Genomic DNA, 27958 nt, shown 5'->3' on the forward strand with positions numbered 1-27958 from the left:
ATATGACACTATATTCTATACTAACTACCATGATACCTTACATGGTGTCATGCTTGACGGGGAGACAAGAATGGGGAAAAGTCTCTTCGGGAAGAGTTTGTGGACCCACTGGACCACCACGGGGGTTGGTATGGAACCCGCGGTGGCGGCCAAGGAAATGGATGCAGGAAACAGTCACAACCTGAGATGACAACAGGAACGCAGAGGAGCACTGGTAATGCCACAAGGATATAATATATCTAACTTCGTAATCCAAAAACTTCCATGGGATCCAAAAAAACCTCCCATGGGATATAAAAAGAAGCCACTAGCATGGACATAGGTTTTGTAATTTAAATCTATTGTTGCTTTAGCTATAGCTAAGCTTTTTATATACTAAATATCCAAACTGGGAAGAGGCAGAATTTGCTTTGCAGTACTTCAGAGGGTTAAAAGTAGCAGTCAGTAAGCAACTGGATCCTTCTGACACATTTTCAGCTTGTTATTCTTTGTCCTCATTATTTCTTGCAGAAATTGAAATGTCTAAAATGCTAAATTCAAAGCAACAGTGTCAAACCGAACTAATAAATGTTGTGAGATGAAGAATATTTCTCAGGATAATTGACTATCTCTGCGAACCTAGTCTGACCAAAGCTGATTTTCCTATTTTTCTACATATTATATGTCTTAGAAGTAATTTTTTCATTGGGTGTTAATGTCATTTCTTCATTTTTTACCGTTTACAGCTTTAATTTATTTATTCTTGAGTTAAAGGCTAAATTCACATCTCATTAGATACAGCAGGCAGACACAATTTTTAACCAGAAAAAAAGGATCTGTAGCTAGCACGGCATGGTGGCTTAGTGGTTAGCATTTCAGCCTTTCTAGCGCTGGGAACCTGGGTTCAAGTCAACATCTGCAAAGAGCTTGTATGTTTGCGTGGGTTTCCTTGGGGTCTTCTAGTTACCTCCAAAACATACTGGTAGGTTGATTAGATTGTGAGACCCATTGGGGACAGGGACTGATCTGTGTGCACTGTATAAATAATGGAATTAGGGTGTGAACAATAAGTGTACAGGCGGTCCCCTACTTAAGAACACTCGACTTACATCCGACCCCTAGTTACAAACGGACCACTGGATATTGGTAATTTATTGTACTTTAGTCCTAGGCTACAATGATCAGCTGTAACAGTTATCAGACGTGTCTGTAATGAAGCTTTATTGTTAATCCTGGTTCTTTTGACAACCCAATATTTTTAAAATCCAATTGTCACAGATCCAAAAAAAAGTTCTGCCTGGCATTACAATGATAAAATATACAGTTCCGACTTACATACAAATTCAACTTAAGAACAAACCTACAGACCCTATCTTGTATGTAACCCGGGGACTGCCTGTATTGCTAACACAGATGCTATTTTGTGCAACCTTTCTTATCCAGTGCATTTGGATACCTTTTTTGTCCAAAAAAACAGCTTGTTTTTTGGACAAAAATACAAAGTGTTATTATTGTGCAGGGCTAAAGAGAGAAATCTTACTGAATGTGACTGTTCATAAAATAGTTTAATTTTGCAGGCCCCACTTTTAATTTTGTCCTACATTGTCCTACTATGTCAATTTCCAGAAACCACACAAGGTTCAGAAAGAGCTTGGATCAACCTTAAATGTAGAATTTTTGAACAAATAATTAACCCATTAACGCTCTGCGCCGTAGCTCTACGGCGCAGAGGTATAAGGAGTGTAGGAAGAGGGCTCACGGGCTGAGTCCTCTTCATACAAAGGTGCGGGGTTTTGCATATTGCAGAAAACCCCCGCCGCTAATCAGTGCTTGCACCGATCGCTGCTATTAACCCCTCCGTTGCCTCCGGCAAAGTCGCCGGCGGCATTTAAAAGACTCCGCCATCTTTGTTACGATCACCGCGCCCCCGAACGTCATCGGGGGGCAGCGATCAGTTGCCATGGTAGCCTCAGGTCTTTGTTTGACCCGAAGCTATCTGGCTTCTGCAGATTTGTTACAATGAGCTAGTGGCTCATTGTAATGAATGTGCTGCAAAAATGCCATTTATTGCAATACAGAAGTATTGCAGTATATGGTAGCAGCGATCTGACCATCTAGGGTTAATGTACCCTAGATGGTCTAAAAATAGTGAAAAAAAAATAAAAAAAAATGTAAAAAAATAAAAAAAATTAGTAAAATATAAAAAATTCAAATCACCCCCCTTTCCCTAGAACTGATATAAAACATAATAAACAGTAAAAATCACAGACACATTAGGTATCTCCGCGTCCCAAAATGCCCGATCTATCAAAATATAAAAGCGGTTACGGACGGCGGTGACCTCCGAGACGGGAAATGGCGCCCAAATGTCCGAAATGCAACTTTTACACCTGTTTACATCACATAAAAAATGGAATAAAAAATGCTCAATATGTCGCACAGGCTTCAAAATGGTAGCAATGAAAACGTCGGCTCATTTCGCAAAAATGACACCTCACACAGCTCCGTGCGCCAAAGTATGAAAAAGTTATTAGCTTCAGAAGATGGCAAAATGTTTTTTTTCTTTTTTGTACACATTAGTTTAATTTTTGAAAATGTATTAAAACACAATAAAACCTATACAAATTTGGTATCACCGCGATCGCACCGAACCAAAGAATAAAGTTGAGGTGTTATTTTGAGTGCACAGTCAAAGTCGTAAAAACTGAGCCCACAAGAACGTGACGCACATGCGTTTTTTTTTCAATTTTTCCACATTTGGAATTTTTTTTCAGCTTTGCAGTACACGGCATGTTAAAATAAATAACATTACGGGAAATTAAAATTTTTTACGCACAAAATAAGCCCCCACAGAGGTCTGTACACATAAAAATTAAAAAGTTATGGATTTTTGAAGGTGGAGAACGAGAAATGAGCGAAAAAACCCTGCGTCCTTAACCCCTAGGGGACACAGCCTATTTTGGCCTTAAGGACGCGGCCCCATTCTTCAAATCTGACCTGTGTCACTATAAGTGGTTATAGTTTTGGAACGCTATGAGATATCCAGGGGATTTTGAGATTGTTTTCTCGTGACACATTGTACTTCAAATTAGTTTAAAAATTTGGATGATATCTTTTGTGTTTAGTTATGAAAAAAAACTAAATTTGGCAAAAATTTGGAAAAATTCTTTATTTTCAACGTTCTAAATTCTCTACTTTTGATGCAGATAGTCATAGCTCCCAAATAAATTCATAACTTACATTTCCCAAATGTCTGCTTTATGTTGGCATGGTTTTTTAAGATTCCACATATTTTACTAGAATGTTATGAGGCTCAGAATTTAGGTATCATTTTTCAAATTTTTTGTAAAATCACCAAAACCCATATTTAGATGGACCTGCTCAACTTCTAATTGACACTGAGAGGCCTAAATAATAGCGAGACTCATAAATTACCCCATTGTGGAAACTACACACCTCAACGTATGAAAAACCACTTTTAAGAAGTTTGTTAACGCTTTACGTGTTTTATAGGGGTTAAAACAAAATGGAGGTGCAGTCTGCAAATTGTAATATTTTTTCACAATACACTCATTTTGGGTGGAAAATTAAACATTTACAATGGATTAAATGAATAAAGGCTCCACAAAGTTTGTTACCCAATTTCTCCCGAGTACACGGATACTCTATATGTGGTGGTAACCTGCTGTATGGGCGCACGGCCGGGCATAGAAGGGAAGGAGGCGCCATCCAGATCAGATTTGCTATGTCACATTGTACAGGCTATAATTTTTTTCTTTTTTTAATGTGGACCTATAGGGGCTTATTTCTTTTGCCACATGAGATGCACTTTTCTGGTACGTAATTTGGGGGAATCTATAGGCTAATTGGTGAGATTTTATTAACTCTTTGTTGGTGGAGGAAATGAAAATCATCACTTTTCAGGAAGATTTTTATGGGTTTTTTTTTTTGGCTGTTTACCATACCATAAAAATAGTATATTATTTTTATTCTATGGGTCGCCACGATTACAAAAAGACCTCATTTATATAGATTTTTTATTTTTTTCCCATTTTTAGTGCATAAAAAGTAATTTGGCAAAAATGTTGTTAATTTTAGCATCACCGTCTTTCATATGCATAACTTTTTTATTTTTCGCCTCACAAATCTGTTTAAGGGCTTATTTTTTGCTAGAAGGATTGTTCTTTTTAGTGGTCTTATTTTAGAGTGCATAACATTTTTAAAATCCCTTTTTAGAGCATTTTTATAGGGTATTAATTGAAAATGATCTTTTTTCTGGAGCGTTTTTTTGTTTAGTTTTTTACCGGGTTAACTTTGCGGATCTAATAACGATTCTGTTTTATTATGCAGATTGTTACGGACGCAGGGATACCAAATATGTGGGGGTTTTGTGTATTTTATTCAATTGTACTGAATAAAAACCAATTTGGAGAAAATCTTGTTCATTTTAGCATCACCATATTTTCATATGCATAACTTTTTTATTTTTCGGCTGACAAATCTGGTTAGGGGCTTATTTTTTGCGAGAAGAGTTGTTCTTTTTAGTGGGCTTATTTTGGAGTGCATAACATTTTTTAAATTACTTTTTAGAGCATTTTTTTATAGGGTATTAATTAAAAATTATCTTTTTTCGGAACGTTTTTGCGTTTTTTTTCTACGGCGTGTACCGGGCGGGTCCAGTAACGATTTTGTTTTATTATACAGATTGTTACGGACGCGTCAATACCAAATATGCGGGGTTTTTCGTGTTTTTTATACTTTATTAAGTGTTTTTATGGGAAAGTGACATTTTAGGGGCTTATATTTTTATGTATTTATTTTTTATTTATTATAATGTGTAGTGTTAAGTGTTTTTGCATATTTTTACTTATACATACTTGAACTTAAACCAGTGATGCTCTGATCAGTGGTTTAAGTCCAATACACTGCTCTACAATACTATTTTATTGTAGAGCAGTGTAAACTGTCTGAGCAAGCTTGCGCATGCTCAGACAGTTTACAGCCAGACCCGGAAGGGGTCTGACTGCCATGGAAACCGGGCAGCTCCGGGGCACATGCCAGTCCTCGGAGCTGCCCAGAAGTGGATCGGATCCCCCGGTAAGCGGCACGGGGGATCCGATCCACAGCGCAAACACCCTTACACGCCGCGGTCATGATTGACCGCGGCGTGTAAGGGGTTAACACCCGCGATCGGAGCCGGCTCCGATCGCGGGTGTTAGCGCAGGCTGTCAGCTGTACTAGACAGCTGACAGCCGCTGCTTCTGGTACCGGCTCCGTTCGTGAGCCGGTGCCAGAAGCAGGACGTTATAGAACGTCCCCGTGCGCTAAGCATCTAGCCCCGGGGACGTACTATAACGTCCTGGTGCGCCTAGGGGTTAAGGGGTTAAAGGAAACCTACTAGTTAGAATGGTAGGGGTAAGCTGTAAGTACCGAGCACCAGCTCAGGGTGAGCTGGTGCCGGTACTTACTTTCGTTAGTGTTATAAACCGCGGTATCGCGGTTTTAACACTTTTTAAACTTTAGAGCAGAAGAGGCTTCGGCGCTGCGTGCGACCGTGCGCGCGCAACATCTCCGCTATTTCCTATGTAGGCGTGCGCACGATGGTGCGCATGCAGCGCCGAAGCCTCTTCTACTCTAAAGTTTACAAAGTGTTAAAACCGCGATACCGCGGTTTATAACACTAACGAAAGTAAATACCGGCACCAGCTCACCCTGAGCTGGTGCTCGGTACTTACAGCTTACCCCTGCCATTCTAAATGGTAGGTTTCCTTTAAGTATGTGGCAGAGACTGGAAAGTCACATAAAACCTGTTATAAGAATTTGGGCCAAAACTATCATCAAACTGTTATCAAGGACAGTGACAGGTTCACAATGATGTCCCTCTTTATTCTGAGGGATTTAGCATAATGCGGAGGAAGAACTTTGAATATCATATTCAAATGACCTGTAAGGACTCAGGAGAGTGAAGAGGGGTCAGTGTGGCTGAACCAGCTTAAAATGTTATATGTATCAGTCCCATGAGAAGTTATTACAGGAATAAACCTAAATGAATGGGTTCTGCTAGATAGGAGCTGCTTTTCATAGCTCTCCAACTGGCTGGTAGATCGGTTTATTTGCTCTTATAGGCTCATAATAAGGGGTTGTCTTTTTTAGATGACAGCTGTGAAGCCAAAACAAATAGTAATGTACAGAAAGTACCACTATAGCTCCAATTTATCAAGCACTTATTTCAGTAGTTTGCAATAATACTGTTCATGCCGTGGACAATTCTAGCTGCGCAGTTACTTGTTCTTATATTCTTACATTGTTCCTTCTTGGCTTTCCTCACAATTCTAAGTTGCCTTTTTGGATTGAAATTATTTAAAGCCTAATATAGTAATGGGTTTGCATAGTATCTGCTACTAGAAGCATCATACCTATTACCTTTACAGGTGCAGGTATGTTACAAGTTAGTAGCAAATTTTGGCTAAATAAACTGCTTAGCTTACAGGCTGCACACAGATTATGTTTCCTGTATTCTCAAAATTAGTAGATTTGTTGTTATGAAGATAGATACCATAATAAGCATAGTAGCATAAAAACGAGATGGAGGGATCATAGTCAACGGCATTCAGGAAAAACATGCTGCTCACTATAAACCTTTACCAGAGTAAGTACAAGAAACTTATAGGGTCATCCATATGATACTTACACTGGTAAAATTTCTGTAAATCTGCTGGGTCCTTCCTGTGTCACGTCCCGTATCCTGCTGGATGGAGCAGTGCAGACAGTTATTCCCCTCCGTCATTACCACTCCCATAGGAGTTGTTAAAGGATCCCGGTGGTTTTACAGAAACTTTACCAGTGTGAGTACTATATGAATGACCCTCTAAGAGGCTTGTTCTTACCCAGTCAAACGTTTGTGATTGTAGCCACCCCTTTAATATTATCCTAAATGGTTGTGAAAACTGAACAGCAACAATAAGACTTAGAGCTGAGTAAGCAAAAAAAAAAAGGAATAGAGGGAGGAAGGAAAAATCTGGCTATACATTTGAAAAACAATTCTAATAGAAGCTAGAGATAGATATGTAGATATAAATATGTAGATAAAGTTGAAGATAGATAGATATGGATATGTAGATATAAAAGCCTTCACTTACATTTTTCAAGTGTTAAAAACTTCTATAATGGGCCTTTGATTATGCCCACTGCCCTAATGCCCAAATAAAAAAATAATTTGATGTATTGTATTAATCTTATCTCAGGGCCGGTTGTAGAGAAAGTGGGGCCCCAGGCAACACTAAAAGTAGGGCCACAAAATAAAACTAATTTATGAACAGATATATGATATAGATTAATAGATAGTTGATAGATTTATAGATGCATAAATATAAAGTAGTTTATATATAGATAACTAGATAGATTATATAAATTATATATGAAAGATAGAAGATTGATTGATAGATGGATAGATAGATAATAGATAGATAAAAATTTAAAAAAAAGGCTAGAGAAGCACAACAAAAAAGTCAGTGATGGAAGTGCAAAGCCGTAGGATCCGTGGCAAAAAGATCCAATTAAGTATATCCAAACAATAGGCAGCACTCCGTGGTAGCAGTCAAAGTTCAAGAATGAAGTTTATTCCATAACAGCAACGTTTCGGTGGTGGCACCCACCTTTTTCAAGCATAGAACAAGTGAACACATACCAGTTATTTAAGGGTGCACAGTGCCTCCCATTGGTCAAATAACATGATGATTTAAATAGATACAGTGTATACAAAACAGCATCATAAGTATATATTTCCATCAATATTGTAGAGTTCATATAGTACATTTTTATACAGTGTGAAAATGCATATCTCCGTGACAATAGTGTATTCCATTGAAAACAAGAAGTCCCGCCTATCGGTATAAGACCAGCCTCCTTCTCCTTTCTTCATTCATAAAAAAGTCAAACACCTGTAATTAGTTTACCTGTCTCGGCACGATATTACAAAGGGAAGCGGAAATGTGAAGTGTAACACCGTTATGAGCTCCCCTAGCGTGTATCGGAAAATCCTCTCCCGTTATCCGAATGCACGCATGCGCCTTGAGAACAGGAGAATAGCGGTGGCCATATTGTATCTGGGCCGTCATGTGTTGTCTGGCGCGCATGCGCTGTAGGGTTATTGGAATGATGGCAGCCATCTTGGATCCGGGCCGATTCCCTACATGGACCAGTTATAGGATCGACAGAGGTAAGTATAGGAATGCTAGTGAGTCGACAGTCATGGCTATTATGGGTGCAACCAGTGTTCGTCTCCAATGTAATGGAGGCACACTGGTAGCCAAGGTCCGCCAAGCCATCGGGTGTCGGGTAAAAAAAACTCCACTCCAAATTTCCAGGTGGTGCAACTCTTACCCCAAGCCTTGACCAATGTCTTGGCTTGGGGTAAGAGTTGCACCACCCGGAAATTTGGAGTGGTGGTGTGGTGAAGTACCTCACCTCCGCCATTGGCTTAACTACAGCCTGTAAGGGATTAGCAGGAGGTGGTCTAGCTAGAGCCGTCTCTGTAAGCAGATTCATTAAGAATGTGCGCCAGAATACATGAATCTGTCGCTGCACTGGCCCTTTTTTGTGGTGCACCTTTAACATAGAGCGTGCAGCAAACTTTGCAGTCTGACTGAGCGGAACGCCGCCTAATTTGTGTTGCATGGTGGCTAGTGCAGCTCGGCTACAAAATGGTTGAATGCGACACATTTGTGGTACAGACACTTTTTAAATACCTGTGCAAGCAGTATACACCTAGAACAGTGATGGCGAACCTTTTAGAGACCAAGTGCCCAAAATGCAAACCAGACCCACTTATTTATTTAAAAGTGCCAACACAACAATTCTTGTATTAAATTATTAAAATCTTCATGCTATTCCACAGCTTTCAACGGTCCTGAGGACACAAATATCGTTGACAGAAGGTGGGAAAATTCAGATTCCCATTGGATCTTCCCTTAACAGAAAGAATTGTGGGGCCAAGAGCAGGAGCTTCAATGGCTCCAATGATAATCTGACCATGTCCACACCTACTCTTCCTGCAGTCTCAGGTAGACCCAAATGCCTCACGTCCTGGGCTACCTGGGCCTGCAGGAGGATCCCTAAAGTCCTGTCTGGTGAATTCTGTGCTGGGGCAACAGCCTGAGTGCCCACTGAGAGGGCTCAGAGTGCCACCACTGGCACTCGCCACCACTGACCTAGAAGAAGGTGAAAAATCTGTCAGAAAACAGGCGCAAACCCTTAGTAAATGTGCCTCGAAATGTCTTCTCAGGTTTTCTCCAGTATGCAAATATGTTTTCCAAGGTGTTAAATGGAAAACAATGCTTCCTTTTGCTACCTGGAAAGGGAGCCCCCTTAACACCAAGTATGACCTAAAAGAAGTCTAAAAACATTTTTGTGGGATTAAGCCAAACCAGTATATCTATATCTATTCCAGAAGGAGCAGACTCCCAACTGTAAATGTATAACTTTTCCAGAAGGAACAGACTCCCCACTTACACTGTTCCTTCTGGAATAGATATACTAGTTTAGCTTAATCACACACCATGTTTTAAGACTTCTTTGCATACTTCCCAGAATTCCCTACTGGAGCATCTATGGCTTTAAGTCTCCACATGCCTTTAAGGTGGCCTTAATTGGTAATCCCTCTATAAGAAGAACACCAAACATCTGATCCAGGTTTTCTCCAGTCAGGCTGACATATCCTGTAGTTAACTTCTCCTATTTTTTCTAGAACTTCATATAGTCCCTGACATTTGGTGAGAAACTTACTCTCTACAGTGGGGACTAGCACATGTACCCGAGAACTCATGGGTGTCATGGCCTACTGTGCCTTAGCGCCTGCCCTGGTAAAAGGGGCTCCCGTTTTCAGGAACGGGATAGCACAGTATCTCTCCACCAACCCTTCTAGTGCAATGGCATCTACCCATTGCTGGATCTCACCCAGCAAGACCCTCAGAAAATGGTCCAAAACAACTTTCTCCACAATCAGGGCTGGGGTCAATATCTTCGGATGGAGACACTTGCAGACACATCTTTCCCTTTTGTGGTAGCGCCTGCTAGTGACTCAAGCTATGCACTCTTTGAACATGTAGATGCAGATCCACTCCTAATCAAGATTTCTGCTTTATTGATGGAGTAGTCCAGGGCATCCTGATTGTCCAGGTCATAGTATGCTTGAATTCAGCACCGAGGAAGGGTGCCAACACCTCTGCAGTTTTGCTGAGGTAACCTCTCGTGGATGGCCACCCTCCCAAACTCCATCAGATAGGCCTTCACATCATCCTCTGCTGTCATCTTTGTCATGGCTTTGCATGCCTATTTCCTGGCATCCTGCCCAGACATCGCTGGGACAGTCCTTTGCTGAACAGCTTCCAGTTTGCTTCCAGCTTCTGCAAGTTGGCCTGTTGCACCACAGCAATTGACACACCTTTCCTGCTGCTGCAAGTTGGTCTTGTGCTGAGCCGCCATGGCTTGTTGCTGCGTTGCCATTACCTTCTCAATCCTTTCCTGCTGAGCCGCCTTGGTCTTTAAATGCCTTTTCTGTTGCTACATGTTTACTTGTTGTTGCTGTAGATTGGACTGGACAAGCTGCTTTTTTAACTCTTCCATGGCTATGGTTTGCAGCTTCAGCACTGTCGACATCCAGGACATCCAACTTATGTATACTTCACTCACTTTGCCTGCTTCAATCCACCATGTATACGGAATAGCTCTGGCAGATCCTAGGTAGTAGTGCAGGAAGGAGGGACACACTCAGCTTATAGTCCAAATAAATTGTTTTATTCACACTCTTTGGTCAAACAACTTAAATTCAGCCTCCGCATAGGCATAAACAAAAACAAATCCTACTCGTCTGTGTACTCGGCAGTTACATACAAGATAGGTTCTTTAGATGTGTTCTTAAGTTGAATTTGTATGTAAGTCAGAAGTGTATATTTTATAATTGTAACTAGTGTCGTCGGGTGTCCTTTACTAGGGGACAGCAGGTATTGTCTAATACATTAGCATGTCCCTATCTTTATGTGCATCTGACTGCCAGACTGCCACTCTTGGCCAGCAGGATATATGGAGGCACTCAGTTTCCTTTCCGTATGAACACAGTTCAGCTTTCATCTCTTCAGGTTGTGACTCTCCTCCTGATTCTGGCCTGGCATCTAAATCATGAGTCACGAGTCCTGTGAACTCAAAGTTTCCAATTGGGTGAAGTTTGTGGTGAGTTTGATTAAGACCTGTCAGTATATCACAGTGTGCTGTATTCATTTCAGGGAACTATTGGGGTCTATTGCACAGCCAATAAATACAGGTGCAAAATTTGGCAATATGGATTATTGATGTAACATTGTGATACCCTGTGAATTGCGCTGTTCCTGAATTTCTTTGAAGGAACCTAACAGAATATAAATCAGGTCTCTCTAACTTCCTCCTGGGTTCAGTAGAAATTGTTTGCAGTGATTTATACCTCATGAGACCTTATTCATTATTGCTGATAATTTTATTTCCCATGAGTCTTTCTACATTGTTATCTTTCAATAACATTATGCTGGCTGCCCCCTGGTTGAAATCCAGCTTGTTCTAAAAAAAATGGAATATTGCATGCTAATCTTCTGATTCTAAAACCAATAAGTGTGTATTCTTGAATTATTCATTTATTAAAGCTGGTAAAAGATTTTTAACCGCATTATAGAAGCAAAGACACTGAATCTGCTTATTCATACTGTGTATAGTTTTATGCTTTGCATCCTTTCATTATAATGACGTTAGGGGGGAGATTTATCGAGCTGTCAGCATCAGAATTCTGGAGTCATTTGCGCCAAAACCTGAAATGGTTTTCAACCATTTTAGTCCCTTTTCCAGCTTATATGGGGAACAAGGTGTGGACAAAAAGTATGTGTTTCATAAATTATACAACTGCACCAAATGGGGCATCAATTGACAAGAGTAAACTAAATCAACTAACAATTGAATCCGCTATAATTCTACTTCAGATTTATCATCCAGCAAGAATAAGAGTAAGAATATGTATTCAGTGGTGCAACTAGGAGCGGAAGGGTCCCATAGCAAGCTTCTCAATGGAGCCCCCTTCCAACTTAAAAAATATTCATATTTGTATACTCACACATGCAAGTTTTAATCACATCCAGATCCACATACAGTTCTTCACTCATACACACATTTATATACTCACATACATATAGAGCATATACACACAAACAGTGCCATATACAAATGTACAGGATATATACACACATACAGTATGTGCACTTCATATACACATCACAGATATATATACACACACACAGCATATATAGACCACATATGCACATTGTACAGCATAATATATATATAGTGGTGCACATCCTCCATTCTTTAGTGTGTCAGGTCGAATGATGTGGCTCCCTGACCCTGTGGGCCCCATTGCAGCTGCTATGGCTGCTACCAATGTAGTTACATCCCTGTATGTAGTCTAACTCTACACTGGTCTAATGCGCAACACTTTGATAAATCTCCCCCTTTGTCACTAGGATTATTTGAAGCACTATTTAACAAAACAAGTGTGTGCTATTACATTTACTAACATCTTCCCTGAGTTCCATTTATGGGGCAGATAAACATTTTTTTTTTTAGTTTACTTTAGTATGGATTTATGGGATTGTATATAAAAACCTCCAAAAATAGAAACAAAGGAAAATAATTATGGTGTAAATAGCCTTGCAACATATTATTGGACGGTCAGTAAATGACGGTTATTTTAATGAGGGTTAGAGAAGACACCAAATGAATGACTAGTTTTGTAATATTTTAAGGTAAAGAGTAATGAGCAGTTAATTCAGATGAATCAAAATTTCCAATAGTTTTTATATGGGATCTCAAACTCAGTGAACTGCCCTGGGCCTATGACACACTTAACCCACCAACGTACAAACTATTACATTGCAATTGTAATTGCATAATGAGAATATGGGTGAACATCATCTGGACAAATTAAGGCATGACTTTCACATATTTTGAAGACAGGATCTAAAGTATTTTTGTGTAAACTTACAATGTTGATTTAGAGCTCCAAGGAATACCAGAAAGGGTCAAGAAAGTATTATTCATTCTAAGCTCCATTGATCCATGCAACGTAAGGACAATTGGTTTGCAAGTACAGATGTAGCACTGGTTAAAAAGACCGGCTTAACTCATTAACTAATTGAGTTAACACTTTCAATCATGATAACCAGTGCTACATCTGTAAGAAATGTTCATTTCAAGGACCTTTTTTCCACTAACTCTGTTAACTATGGTAATATTTGGTGTTCAAGAATTCTGTAACAAGGGGTATAGAAATACATTTTCTATATTTCTATACTCTTAACTGAAAAGAAAAAAGAGTATAACAACATTACAGGTTATGGCAGCTTGATTTTTGGGGATGAGTAATTGACCCTTAAAAATCCTGCCGGTTAACAAACTGAACTGCACTGACTTTTTCAAACTCTACTACTGTGTTACTTTCATTTTCTTCTTTGTGCCCAGCATATAGCTATATATTAAATCTTCCAACAAAATCCAGCATGATAATAAAAAGGACACTTACTCATAGATCAGGCACTGTGATAATCTTCTTAGATTTGTTATCAATGGCCTCCTTCCTTCTAAAATCGACTTTTAAAATTACGCTAAGGAGACCTGAGCGACTCCCCTAGTCTCTCTGTGATCCGGCTCTCTCAGCACCAAGATTACAGAAGGAAGTGCTTATTTTAACTGAGGATAATTTTATATTCTTAAAAATGACCATGTGGATAAATTAAAGCATAAGGTATCATAAGGAGTATTAGTGAGAGTAGTAAAGTTAGAAGTAAATACTCCTGTTGAAAATAGAACAAATAGTGCAGGCATATACATATATGTATGTATACTCTATTGAGATCACTTGTGGAATGCACAGTAATGGAAAGTGTGATTTGCTAGAAATACTTACCGTATATACTCGAGTATAAGCCGAGAAATGGATTGGTCACAGACCCCCCCCCCCAGTATATAGCCAGCCAGCCCCCTATAGTATACAGCCTTCCCCCAGTAGTATACAGCCATCCCAGCCTGCCCCCAGTAGTATACAGCCACCCCAGCCTGCCCCCAGTAGTATACAGCCTGCCCCCAGTAGTATATAGCCTGCCCCCAGTAGTATACAGCCTGCCCCCAATAGTATACAACACTGCCCAACCTGCCCCCAGTAGTATACAGCACTGCCCAGCCTGCCCCCAGTAGTATACAGCACTTCCTAGCTTGCCCCAGTAGTATACAGCACAGCCCCCAGTAGTATACAGCCCAGCCTGCCCCCAGTAGTATACAGCACTGCCCAGCCTGCCCCCAGTAGTATACAGCGCTGCCCAGCCTGCCCCCAGTAGTATACAGTGCTGCCCAGCCTGCCCCCAGTAGTATACAGCACTTCCTAGCTTGCCCCCAGTAGTATACAGCACTGCCCAGCTTGCCCCCAGTAGTATACAGCACTGCCCAGTTTGCCCCCAGTAGTATACAGCACAGCCCAGCCTGCCCCCAGTAGTATACAGCGCTGCCCAGCCTGCCCCCAGTAGTATACAGCGCTGCCCAGCCTGCCCCCAGTAGTATATAGCGCTGCCCAGCCTGCCCCCAGTAGTATACAGCGCTGCCCAGCCTGCCCCCAGTAGTATACAGCGGTGCCCAGCCTGCCCCCAGTAGTATACAGCACTGCCCAGCCTGCCCCCAGAAGTATACTCACCCTCCGGTGGCCTTGATCTGCAGCGCTGCTCCCCCGATGTCCGCACGGGGCCTCTTATGGCATCCGCGCCGGCCTCTGTACATCGCGCTGGGCGCCGCCATTGCTCTCTCCCGGGCGGCGCCTAGTATGACGTCAGCAGCGGCGCCCGGGAGAGAGCAATGGCGGCGCCCAGCGCAATGTACAGGGGAAAGAAGAAGGGCGCGGAAGCCAGAAGAGGACCCGCGCGGACATCGGGGGAGCAGCGCCGGGCCACCGGAGGGTGAGTATATGAGTTTATTATTTTTTAAGGATTTTTTAAGTGTTGTATTTTAACTTGTGACTCGTGTATAAGCCGAGGGGACATTTTTCAGCACATTTTTTGTGCTGAAAAACTCGGCTTATACACAAGTATATACGGTTAATACAAACTTAAGAAGAAGACAACTTGAAGACCATAAAAGAGCATGATGCCTCAGTGCACCTTAATATAACACTTCTCAACTCTCTGTGTGCTTCCTAATATTCACTGAGCCTGAAAATTGATGTAACCAATTCCTCTCTTTCTTGCAGAAATTGCAATTTATATTGTGCACATAGATTTTTTCAATTCCATAGTGGGTTTCTAATTACTTTACTTCTCCCGTGGCGTTGTCTGACATCTATACTTCAGATTACAAAGATTTTTCACTTTTAAGCGCTAATGAATAGTTACTCGGGATATGGTGTGCAATATAATTGATGTAAATAATTGTACAGTTTTATTCCCTTTTGTTTATCTTGTCCAAGTGGAAATGGAAAATAATTATCTGCCCTTTACTTATACTTCACAGCAGTAATAGAATTAATAACCAAAATATTCCCTGTATGAAATGTGTCCTGTATTAAATGTGTATCAAGTTACTTTTATACTGGGGAGAGATTTTGCCTAGGGCTAGACAGTAACTTTCAGTCACCCATGAGAAGTTGTAAAATCTCAATGTATTTTCTGGACTATAAGACGCACTTTTAGCAAGAAAAAATCTTGCTAAAAAGTGGCTGCGTCTTATAGACCAGAGGTCAGGAGGATCCAGCACTGCCAGACCCTCCTGACCGCTGTAATGGAGATCGGGTGATGCCCTGATATAGAGCTGCACCCGATCTCCCGGAGAGGAGCCTCCGTACTGCTCTCACCTCTCCCCGATGTCCTACAAGTCCAGGACCTGCGGTGATGTCAGAATCATGTGACTGATCACATGTTTCTTACATCACCACAGGTCTCATACTGCCATGCTGCCCTGGGACAGGGTAAGAAGAAGGGAAATGGGGGAAGTATGTGTGTGTATGTATATGTGTGTGTGGTTCTGTGTTAGTGTGTATAGGTGATGCAGCGTTGAGTGTGTATAGGTGATGCAAAGTTGACTGTGTATAGGTGAACTGAGTGTGTATGTGGATGGATGATGCAGAGTTGAGTGTGTATGTGGTTGGATGATGCAAAGTTGAGTGTGTATGTGGATGGATGATGCAGTGTTGAGTGTGTAAATGTATGTCTGTGTGTGCTGTGCTTTAGTGCGACCAACAGGGATATTTTAACCCCTTGCCGCTCTGCGCCGTAGCTGTACTGCGCTGAGTCCCGCGAATAGCGCTCAGCGCAGTACAGCTACTGCGCAGAGACGATGCCGGTTCAGCGCTGTACAGCAGCCGAACCGGCATCGTTAGCCGCGGGATTTCAGCGGTAATCTACCGCTGACATCCCCGGCTAACACCCGCGGTCAGAGTGGGCTCCGATCGCGGGTGTTTAACCCGTTAAATGCCGCGGTCAACGCGACCGCGGCATTTAACATGCCTTCTGGGGGTCTTTACCCCACGATCGCCCCCCCCTCCCCGCACCGTTTTCGGGGGGGGGGGGGGCGATCGCTGTTTTGGCTCCTCTGGGGTCCGATCGGGACCCCAGAGAAGCCTGAAGGCATTGCCTTTAAGATGGCGTCTGTGACGTCATCTTAAAGGCAAAGTGTCAGCCTATGCATTTGCATAGGCTGGCACTGCTAATACCCTGCAATACATTAGTATTGCAGAGTATTATCAAGAACAAGCAATCAGATGATTGCTTGTTCATATCCCATGGTGGATCATGTAAAAAAATTTAAAAAAAAATGTTTTTCAATAAAAAATTACTTTATAAATCACTAAAAATGCCCATAAGCCCCAAAACATATAAAGAGACATATAACGCTCAAAAAAGTCTAAATCATAACACAAACCCCACATATATAGTATCATCGCGTCCGTAACAATCCATAGAATAAAACTAAATAACTATTGAACCCATATGATGAACACCGTAAAAAAAAACGTTAAAAACCCGCCAAAAATTATGATTTTTACCTATTATATCCCACTTAAAATGCAATAAAAAGTGATCAACAAAACATATGTACTCCAGAATGATATTGTTGCAAAGAACAACATGTCCCGCAAAAAAACAAGCCATCAACCAGCTCTGTAGCCAAAAACGTAACAATGTTATGCCACTTGGAAGACGGCGATGCAAAAATGATAGATTTTTCCCCACATTAGGGTTTTATTTGGCAAATTTAGTAAAACATAAGAAAAAATATTCATGTCTGGTATCCCCGTAATCGTATCGACCCATAGAATAAAGATAACAGGATTATTAGGCTATACGGTGAACACGAAAAAAAAAAGAGTAAAAAATCCAGTACAGAATTGATGCTTTTCTACTCATGACCTCAAAAAAAGTTCCTAAATTTTCAACAATAGGTGATACCAACCCCAAAATGGTAACACTGGAAAAAGCATCTCGTCACCACAAAAAAAAATGGCGTCACATGGCCCAAATAACGGAAAAGCGAAAATTTTATAGCCTTCAAAAGGGGGCAACGAGAAAACTAAAATCCTGGGAGCTGCAGGACCCTTCCCTTCTGCGCCTCGCTGTGCCCCCATAACACAAGTAACGGGCACGTGTGGGGGGTCGCTGCACTCAGGAGAAATTGTAGAACAAATTTTATGGTGAGTTTTCTCTTTTTTTTATCTTTTGGAAATGTGTAAATTTTAGGGCTAAATGAACGTATAACCGACAAAATTTGACCATTCTAAATTTTACCGCCATTTTGATTCAATTACTATGAAGATCTCAAGGGGTTAACAATCTTTGTAAATGCTGTTTCTGATAGTTTGAGGGGTGCAGATTTGAAAATGGGTTGGTTATATAGGGGGTTTTGTTGCTAAATATGTAAAATTTGATTTCAAACAGTATTTATCCCCAAAATAGTCAATAAAGCAATAATATTATTAGGAACAAATGTGTCCTTCCCTAATTTTTCTTTTGGCTAAGCCTGTCCAGATATGTGTGACCCTATTTAGATTAGCTCTTCAAGACAAAAAAAATGTTGGGATATTGGATCTTAAAGTTATGTACTTTATAGACTTTTTTATGAATTTTATCCTGTTCATTTTTATTTGGTTTAACCCCTTAACGACTTGGCCTTTTTTAGTTTTTTCACTTCCATTTTTCACTCATCAACTTCAAAAATCTATAACTTTTTTATTTTTCCACATAAAGAGCTATGTTATGGCTTATTTTCTGCGTGATAAATTGCAATTCATAGTGACGGTATTTAATATTCCATGGCGTGTACTGGGAAGCGGGAAAAAAATTCCAAATGCAGTGAAAATGGTGAAAAACCACATTTGCGACGTTTTCTTGTGGGCTTGGATTTTACAGCTTTCACTCTGTGTCCCAAATTACATGTCTACTTTATTCTTTGGGTTGGTACAATCACGTGGATACCAAATTTGTATAGGTTTTATAATGTTTTCATACATTTCAAAAAATTAAAACCTCCTGTACAAAATATTTTTTTTTATTTTGCCATCTTCTGGCGCCAATAACTTTTTCATACTTCGGTGTACAGAGCTATGGGTAGTGTCATTTTTTTGTGAATTTTGATGGCGTTTTCATTGCTATAATTTTTGGGACTGTGTGACCTTTTAATCACTTTTTATTAATTTTTTTATATTTTTCAAAATGGCAAAAAAATGCTATTTTCGACTTTGGATGCTATTTTCCGTTACGGTGTTAAACGCAGTGAAAAAACTTTATTATATTTTTATAGATTCGGCATTTTTGGACGCAATGATACCTAATGTGTTTATGATTTTTACTGTTTATTTATATTTAGATCAGTTCTAGGGAAAGGGGGGTGATTTGAATTTTTAGGTTTTTTTATTATAATTTTTTTTAAACTTTTTTTTATTTTTACTTTTACTATTTTTCAGACTCCCTATGGTACTCTAACCCTAGGTAGTCTGATTCATCCTATCATATACTGCCATACTACTGTATGGCAGTATATGTGGATTTTACTCCCCATTCATTACAATGTGCAATTAGCACATTGTAATGCATGGGTTAAAACGAAGTAGCCGGAACACCCGAGGCTACCATGGCGACGTATCGCCGCTCCCCGTGACGTAATCGGGGTGCGACGATCAGCGTCAAGATGGCGGCAGCATTGCTAGCACCGATCGCGGTTGTTACCGGTAAGCCTTTGCTGCAATATGCAGCAAAGACTTACTAGCTATGGAGAGGGCTCGGCCCGCGAGCCCTCTCCATGCACCGGGACCCGGCGCACGCCGTACTAGTCGGGAAGGGGTTAACAAGGAATTGGAGTTCTTACCCAAAATGCAAACCACATTGAGTAAAGGCTTGATGCATCCATGTGAGGCATACAACTGGAACATTTACTTTACTATTTTAACCGAGCTCCTAATAATATCATCAGATTCCGTTTCCACTCAATTTCAATTAGACACATTTTAATTTTTAAATTAGGCCAAACTGGATACATTTTTTAATTTAATACAATCTTACGTCTATAAATAATACATTTATGAAGACCAGATACTTAATGCAGAAGTACATATTGAACAGACCCAAAGCGTGACTTTGCATCCAAAACTGCTATCACGAAATGACCATGTTTCACATCCAGTAAAAACTTGTTTTAAAACTACTAAAATTTTACTGAATTATGTAACAAATATTTTTGTAGTTCCACAAGATTTAATATACCTGTTTTTTATCCTCACTAAGTAACTATATTTAATGAGAAACATGTCAGCTGGATTGTAACCACAGAACTACCACCATGCTAAAAATTTCCTGGGCATGATAGAATGATTGATGAATGAAATTATGGTGATGGTAATCTTCTTACCTCACTTCTTGTACTCAGCTGTGTCTTGTGGCTAGCAATCTGACTCTTAGACTGATCCCGTGTCTTTTGGGTGGACAGGAAGTCAGTTTCTGTATCCCTTCCTGGATAACAAATCATAGTTTAACCCCTCTAACTTCAAAAATCCATAACTTTTACATTTTTCCATGTACAAAGCTGTTTAAATGGCTTATTTTTTGTGTAACAAATTTTATTTCTCAGTGACATCATTTTTTATTCCATGCCATGTACAGGAAAGCTGGAAACAAATTCCAAATGTGGTGAAATTGTCAAAAAAACACATAAGCGTCACTTTCGCGTGGCCTTTCACTGTGTGCTACATATAACACTTCTGCTTTACAGGCAGTCCCCGGGTTACGTACAAGATAGGATCTGCAGGTTTGTTCTTAAGTTGAATTTGTATGCAAGTTGGAACTGTGTACTTTATTATTGTAACCCTCGGCAAAATTTTTTTGGTCTCTGTGACAATTCGATTTTAAAAATGTTGGGTTGTCATAAGAACCAGGATTAACAATAAATCTTAATTGCAGACACCTGTGATAATTGTTATAGCTGTTTATTGTAGCCTAGGACTAAAGTACAATAAATTACCAACATCCAGAGGTCCGTTTGTAACTAGGGGTCGTCTGTAAGTCAGGTGGTCTTAAGTAGGGGATCGCCTGTATTCTTTTGTTCGGTATCATCATGGTGATACCAAATTTATACAGGTTTTATTGCGCTTTAAGACATTTTAAAAACGAATATGTACGAAAAAAGAAGAATCTTCTGACGCTAACAACTTTTTCATACTATGGTGTACGAATCTGTGTGAGATGTCAATTCTTGCTAAATGAGCTGACATTTTCATTGATTTTCATTTTGAAGACTGTGTAACATTTTTATGACTTTTTATAAAATTTTTACATTTTTTATTTTGGACATTTGGGCGCTCTTTTCTGTTATTGGGTTCACCGTTGTCAATAACCCTTTTTTATATTTTGACAGATCGGCATTTTGAGAGACGGCAATAACTAAGGTATTCATGATTTTTAATGTTAATTCCGTTTTATATCACTTCTAGGGAAAGGGGGGTGATTTACATATTTTATTATTTTTTACACTTTTTTTTACTATTTCTTAGACGCTCTAGGGTACATTAACCCTAGATGGTCTGATTGTTCCTATCATATTTTGCAATACTACTGTATTGCAGTATATGGCATTTTTGCACAGAATTCATTACAATGAGCCACTGGCTCATTGTAACGAATCTGTAGAGACCAGACCGCCTCGGGTCTCGGGGCAGTAAACAACAGTCTCAGAGCAATAACCTGCAAACCCCAAATGTGTGTAAAGAGGGTTCAGCCTGTGAGCCCCTTTCATACAACCCCCGCACCTCTGCGCCATACAAGTAGATTTGTCACGGAATGTGAAGGATTTAAGATTATTAAGATTATTTTCTTCTTTAAGTTAAATCTCCCACTTTCGTCTCCAGGATTTCTCTTGAGCTGCCACTAATTTCTGGAATGCCATACCCCATACTATCAGACTAATAACTAACTTCAATTGCTTCAAACGCCCCCTTAACCCTCATCTCTTCAAGCAGACCTATCACATTCCTCAACCATATGTAACTTTGACCATCCAATCCTATGAGCTCTGCATTTCTATGTAATATACCTATATACAGCTTGACTAGTTCATTCAGTAGCATTATTTATTTATTTATGAAATAATAAAGAATGGCTGGACAATTGTACAAGTAATTATTCCTATGGTGTAACCCTTCCTTTTCAAAAATTGTAAGAATTTGCGAACAGGACCCTTACTCCTACTGTTTTAACTCTATAATGTTTTATTTTGTTTCTATATGTACCTAATGATTGTAAAGTTCTGCAGAAAATGATGGCAATATAGATTTCTTATTAGTAGTAGTGAGCCTTGTTTATAAAAAAATCTGTTCTGGTCCGGTTACTAAACCCACACCTGAACCGCAACAGTGTTAACTGTTTTAATGCCACTGGCAAAGTCATCAGTGGCATTTAAATCATTGCAGAAGTGTGCACACCAATATGTCAGCAATGCCATTCTCTGCAATTTTTTGGAAGGTTGTTGCTCCCTAATGACGTCATCGGTGTGTAATGATCCTCCCCTAAAATGGAACACCCTGCTCTGCCAGCATGCTAGTGGTGGAGGGCCACATCAGTTTAAAGAGTTCTAATAGTCTGGTCTAGAGGACTGAACCCACAAAGTTCAGCACAAACTCGAACTTTGTGGTTTGGGTACACTGAACATTATTGTTATTATTATTATTATTATTATTATTATTATTATTATTATTATTATTATTATTGTGTGACTTCTGCATGCTATAAAATGAACTTAATGTGCATTGTAAACAGTAAAATATTTTATCTTGCTATCAACAGTAGTGGATTATATAGGTGTTTTGGATGGTAGCCTGGGACTAAGCCCCCCCCAAAAAATCTATACTGAGAAGGACCTTCACCTAAGACATTTTTGTACATCTGTTCCTGCTCTCAATAGACATCTACACAACAGCCAATTCAAGACCTTAGAAGGTCCTTCAAAGGTCTTGAACCACAGATTGAAAGCGAGCAGAAGGGATGTATCCTCCATTCCCCAAGAAGCTTGAGCCTAGAACAGTGGTACCCAACCACCGGACGGCGGTCCAAGACCAGGTCGCAGAGCATCCGCTCCTGGGCCGCGGCCAAAAGCACTTAAAATTAAAATTTTTTTTATACTTTCCTCTGAGACTCCTCTTCTCAGAAAAGGGGCATGTTAGATTGGGGGCTGCTAGCAATGAAACATTATAGGGGTTGCTGTTAGATATAGGTTACCGTATTTTGTGGGCACACCATTTTTTTCCAGAGACCATGGTTCTGGTCCCTGGATATAAATTTTGGGTGCAGCCACTCTCCGAGTACAAAAAGGTTGGGGACCACTGGTCTAGAACAATATGTAGGAAGTGATTCCAGATTTGTAGGGGCTACAACAGTCATACAGCCCAGGGCCCATGGCAGTCTTAATCTGCCCCTGACTATCAATGAAGAATTGGATACAATGTCCAAATCCAGTTTAGATCAGATGAAAACTGTAATATATGGTAGACAATTCCTGAAAAACTCATCTTTGTGATGATAAGTAAATGGCAAATTTCTTCTAAATCTTCCTGCCTGCTGAATGGCATTCAACATAAAGTATGTACTTTGTCTAATCATATTTTGGAAATCAATGTTTTCTACAGTGTTGGCTGCATGAAAATGAAAACTAGAATGAAAAAATTATGCAAACATCATTTTTATGCTCCTACACGCTTCATAGGTTCCAGCAATGCCCCCATACTTTACTTGAGTTAGATATTGAAATATAACTATGAAATGGTTAGCCAGACCTCAAGGCTTAAAGTTATGGAGGAATATTTCAACAACTGGCTGGTCTGCTTATATGAGTTGGTAATATGCCAAGATGTATAAAAAAGTTATAAAGCTACCAAGCCCTAAATAGAATAAAGATAAATCCTAAAAACATTACGCTAAGCAATGCCAAACGACAGGCGTGTACTTCCTGATTGTCCATATATCTGACCCCAACCCCAAATGCAATAAATGTTACCTGTATTAAAGATTAAACTAAACAACCCCAAGGTCCAGATAGCATACACCCCTGAATTCTAAGAAAGGTAATGTCATAGACCCTTATCCCTATATTACCACATATGTGACAAAGAACTAGGGTATGTGATGCCAATATTCAAAAAGAGGTCAAAAACTTAGCAATATGTTTAAACTGTATTGCAGAAACAATGTTTTATAACAGATCCTGTAGTATTTTAAAGACAATGAATGTTTAACTTTATATCAGAATGGGTTTATACACTTCTGCCCCAAGTAGAATAAAATGATGAGTCAGACCACAGAGGGAATATCATTTTCACTTTGGGGCAATAATGTACAGCAAAGACATAACAAGGTTTGGCTGGCAATTAATGGAATGGGTAGACTACATCACCCAGAAGTATTTTCAATGTTAGTTTTTTTAAGTAGCAGCCTCACAGTTTATGTCACCATGTTCCTCTTGTAAGATTTTTTATCAATATAAATAATATAATTTTCTAAGTTTTTTTTCCTAGCAGCCTTATATGAAACGGAGATGGAAGAGGTCAAATTAGATCCCAGAACGATATGTTGTATGGGGTGTTCCTACCCCTGTGCACCTCCAGGCTAATAACTGCAAGCATCATACATGTATAAGGGGTGTTTGAGCACACCAAGGCAAGGGACAGGCTAAACCAGTGGTGTAACTAGGAGGGGAGGGTACCATAGTGTACTACTGAAAGGGCCCCGCTTACCCTGCTTTAAAAATATACATGCAGTCTATATACACCATATACACAGCATATACATCACATATGCATATACATTAATGTATATACATGCATATACATTTATGATTTATACATATCCCACCTATACAGCATATTCACATGATATACCCCAGATGCTGGGGGCCACTGACACTGTTGGCCCCAGAGCAGCTGCTTTGGCTGCTGCTGCAGTTAAGCCCCTGGGCTAAACCCACTCATACAAAACCTCCAATATATGTGTCTAACATTATAACCTCTTCACAGCTGAAGAAACAGCAGCTCTGAAGTGCAAACTTCTGCAATAATTACCTGAAGACTACACATCCTAAGAAGAGAACTTTTATGGGGGGATGTATCATACTATGTACATTGCTAAAATGATCTTGAGGGATATTTATCAGCAGTTTCAGAGAGTAGAACTGTTTTAGCTTTCCATGTAAATCAGAGCTCAGCTCAGCTTTTAGTTTATAAAAGCTTAGCTCTTATTGGTTGCCATGGACAACTAGAACAGTTCTGCTCTCAGACAATTCTGATTATATTGGGGGCAGGGGCTCCAGGCTATATACTAGGGGGCTGACAGGCTATATACTACAGAGGGCTGGTAGGCTATATACTACAGCGGGCTGGCAGGATATATACTACAGGAGGTGGCAGGCTATATACTACAGGGGCTGGCAGGCTATACACTACAGGGGGCTGGCAGGCTATACACTACAGGAGGCTTGCTGGTTATATACTGGGAGGTTGTGACCAATGCATTTCCCACCCTTGGCTTATACTCTAGTCAATAGGTGTTTCCAGTTCTTTGTGTTAAAATTAACGGTCACGGCTTATACTCGGGTTGGTCTATACTTGAATTTTGTTATAAATTCTTCAAAATGTTTTTATTCAATTTTTTATATTTCTGTTTATAATATTGATGTGCTTGTACCTGAGGGAAAAGAATAAGCAATATGATTACGATGTGTGACCTGTACAATAGAGATGGGGGCAAGCTGACAGGTCCTCTTTAAGGACATGCTACATAAGTTGTCTAAGCCAGACCTCCGTTATAGAATCCCACATGCCACAATTACTAAATGTTCCAGATACTGCTGTCAGGTGATGTTGCTGAAAAACAGCTGAGGTGACAGTGGAAAATAAGACACATTTTACACAGACTCCTTTGAGACACAGTGGACCTTTCATCAGTGTTATTCCTATGGTAAGAGAAAGCAAGAAAAATGCAGGTTATCTAACATGACCTTAGCATAAATGTTGTGTTATAAATACAGTCAGTATTTTTTAGGCATTTAGCTCATTAATAGCTGAAGGCCATCCCCTTGTTGCCTCAATGGAGGAATATTTATTTTATCCATCCATTTCTTGCTCCGTGATGTAGCATACACGGGAGACACTAGCAGCAAGGCCTCAGGCTAGGGAAAGTGCTGAGAAGAGAATAAGAATGGAAGTATGTTTCACACGATGATGGAAATATAGGCATCCTTCAGTTCTAGGCTCAGGTTGCCTCGGTCAGTGTACATCTATCTGCATTCTGATGGGGAGCCAGTTTACATTTTCCACAGTTTTTATTAATAATAATTACTGTTTATATAATGAAAATCAAAGTAAATTATGTAGGAATTGTATTACGATATTTGGGTTGTATTTTGATTAATAGAAACTTGGGCTTCCCAAACCCATTAGAGAGTGGTCCAACTAAAGTGACATTGGCACTCAAAGACAGAAAATCTAAAAAGCATGAAATTTATTAAATCCAGTTAAAAAGATAAAGAGCCAGCAGGAATACAATGCCATAGCATCGACAGACCTACGTGTTTCGACAGACATCATCTTAATCCTGGTCATTGGAGAGTTGTGAAAGATATATGTTTTTTAAGGCAACTACTTTATTTATTTTGACCGAACCCAGGCATAAATACCAGGGTAGTTGGCAAACACGCCACTATAGGACCCCTCAACTAAGTGGCCCAAATCAAATCATATAGAGAGAAATTAGTGATGAAGGTGGCATGCATTATATTTTTTTTTCCAAAATTATTCATTTATGATATCATTGCACTGTGACATGTTTTTACTATCTTTTTACTTTGACATCACTGTGTAAATAATTTCCATACTCCGGACAGCCCCTTTAACATTGAACATCAGTCCAGGAATATCTGATTGAATTACAGATACATGTGGAGTATTCAATGGCTGTTTTGACATCTTCACATTCACCTACCTACTTATGAAGACATCACACTCACTGTACACACATATGGGGGCAGCTCTTATTGTCTGGCAATGCCACATTTTTCACATACTTGCTACATAAAGGCACAGTATTTTCACTTGAACTAATACAATGTTTCATTTACAAGTGAAAATAACAGCATATTATTTGGTCTGATTTTTGGTTGCTTCTATGTTACATTCTGACACATTTGCTGTAGTGTATTTCTCAAGATTACATCAGTTCAATAAAACTGAAATATGGGTGTTTCTGTGTCAACAAGTTCATAGAAACTGTCAAGTCTTGGAAAATTTCTTGAAATGAGTCCATGCATTAAGGCTCACTACATGTGGTGTCCATCTATCTATAAAATGAAGTAGCACATGTTCATGAACTAATAGAAAACTATTCATGGAGTTCTTAGTAGTAATTTGGTATAAAAGTAACTCAACTGTTGTTCTATAATTCACCTTTTGGGCCTGCACTAATTATACAGCCCAGGAGCATAACTTGGAGTGTACGGGCCCCAAAGCAGACTTCTGAATGGGCCCCCTTCTGGCATAGAAAATATACATATTTGTATACTCACACATGAGTTACAATCACACACATATTTATATATGCTTGTATACATACACATACAATTCTTTACTCATACACACATTTATACACTCATATGCAGTGCCATATCCAGATGTACAGCATATATACACACATACGACATATAAAAACCATATACCATATGCACATACAGCATATACACATCACATATATAAAGACACATATAGAGTGTATACTGTATATGCTGTACAATGAGCATACTAGTATATATATAAAATGGTGCACAAGCTCCATTCTTTGGTGTGCAAGTTGGATTACAGGGCCCTCTGACACTGCAGGCCCCATAGGGCTGCTACAACTATAGTAATGCCCCTGATACAGCCCCAAAGAGTTAAACAAAAAGTTCAGTTCTGTTTTGACTTAACAGAACATGCTCATGAAAGAAATTTCTCAAATTTTAATCCCCTAGTGATGTTTACACAATAAAGATAATTTTTAACCCCTTACTATGCAATTTTAGTCAGTTTTATTTCTGTTTTGCTGTTTCCAGTGTGTGAGCGGGGATTCTCTAAGCAGACACTTCATGATCTGTGCTAGGAAATGCTTTGTACTGACATTGTGCTTAGAATAGATCAGGGTACAGGTTCATCTGCATTTTTTAGCTTGTGAACATTCTAATATTCTTTATGACACAAAGAAAAAGATAGATTAAAAAGTCATAGATTAAAGAGTCATGAGATGGATATATACACAATGACACACTCCAGCGCTACTACAACACACAGACAAAAGCAATCAGCTCTGCTATGCCTCCCCTTCCTCTCCTACAAAGACCTTATCTTGTCTGTAGATAGTAGAGTAAACTC

General features: G+C 39.6%; 1 protein-coding gene across 4 annotated transcripts in view; it reads left to right on the forward strand.

Moving 5' to 3' along the window:
- The window catches only part of ARHGAP24 (Rho GTPase activating protein 24), a 473550-nt gene that overhangs the window by 335109 nt on the left and 110483 nt on the right, over positions 1-27958 (forward strand). The window contains exon 1 of one of the 4 annotated variants that reach the window (XM_072116112.1): positions 20944-20962. The exons of the other annotated variants lie outside the window; for them this stretch is intronic. The gene's annotated coding sequence lies outside the window, so the exon portion shown is untranslated. Of the gene's footprint in view, positions 1-20943; positions 20963-27958 lie in introns of those variants that run through there. 4 annotated transcript variants of the gene reach the window in all.

The sequence above is a fragment of the Engystomops pustulosus genome, chromosome 1 (genome assembly GCF_040894005.1).
Source record: "Engystomops pustulosus chromosome 1, aEngPut4.maternal, whole genome shotgun sequence".
Lineage (NCBI taxonomy): Eukaryota > Metazoa > Chordata > Amphibia > Anura > Leptodactylidae > Engystomops > Engystomops pustulosus.